Here is an 889-nt window from a genome sequence, read left to right as displayed (position 1 = left end):
AAATGAAGATAGAGTATGGAATGGCCTTTTTGGCAATGTATTTGGAAGGAAGCTAAATTAAGTCAGGCCTGTTCATAACTAACGTAACAACGTTCTTTCCGTAGAATGGAGCCAAACATAAAATTCCAGTGGCCTCTTAATCTTTTTAAGAAACGAAATTAGTCAAACGATTTCGCATAACATTTTCACAGGAAATTTTCACTGTGATAAAAACAGGGCATTTTTTATATGTGGAAAGTACCTTATGACAATCATTCATCTTACAAAACTGTAGTGTTTCAACTTTATATCTAGTATTATAATCAAATATAGTTCAGATAAAGATATAAAATCGTGACGTATCAGTTACATAATTTGCTCTATAAGATTACTCCGTCAACTATACCATTCTACGCTGAATACTAGTCATGCTCGCGATTCGTTGCTAATTTGATTAAAAGTTTTATTCTTTCCGGAACGTCGGCGCCTCTGGGAATTTTTTCGTGTTGTCCCAGTTGTGTGGTTTTCCCAGTATTGCCATTCTAGCGATTTTCCCGCTAAATCTAAAGTTTTTGAGTTATGGTCTAGCGAGAATAAAAAATTGAAAGTTATGATCTAGCGGGATTTTTTCATTTATCAAGTTATGATCTAACTGGAAAAAAAGTTATGATCTAGCGGGAATAAAGAATTAGAAATTATGATGTAGCAGGGGGAAAAATTAAAATTTACTCTATATTTAGCGATTTTTAAGTCTTTATATACCAGGAAAATGGGGAGCTTTTATGTCAAGCGATTTCTATAGTCCAATGTAGCAGGTTTGTGGGAATATTAATGAGAACACTAGGGTTTCCCTGTTATTTTCAGCTATAGTGTAGGTACATGAGAAAGAAAAAATATATATATACATGAT

The sequence above is a fragment of the Penaeus monodon genome, chromosome 31 (assembly GCF_015228065.2).
Source record: "Penaeus monodon isolate SGIC_2016 chromosome 31, NSTDA_Pmon_1, whole genome shotgun sequence".
In the NCBI taxonomy this organism is placed as follows: Eukaryota; Metazoa; Arthropoda; class Malacostraca; order Decapoda; family Penaeidae; genus Penaeus; species Penaeus monodon.
The sequence above is the reverse complement of the archived record's forward strand: the minus strand, read 5'-3'. Positions refer to the sequence as shown.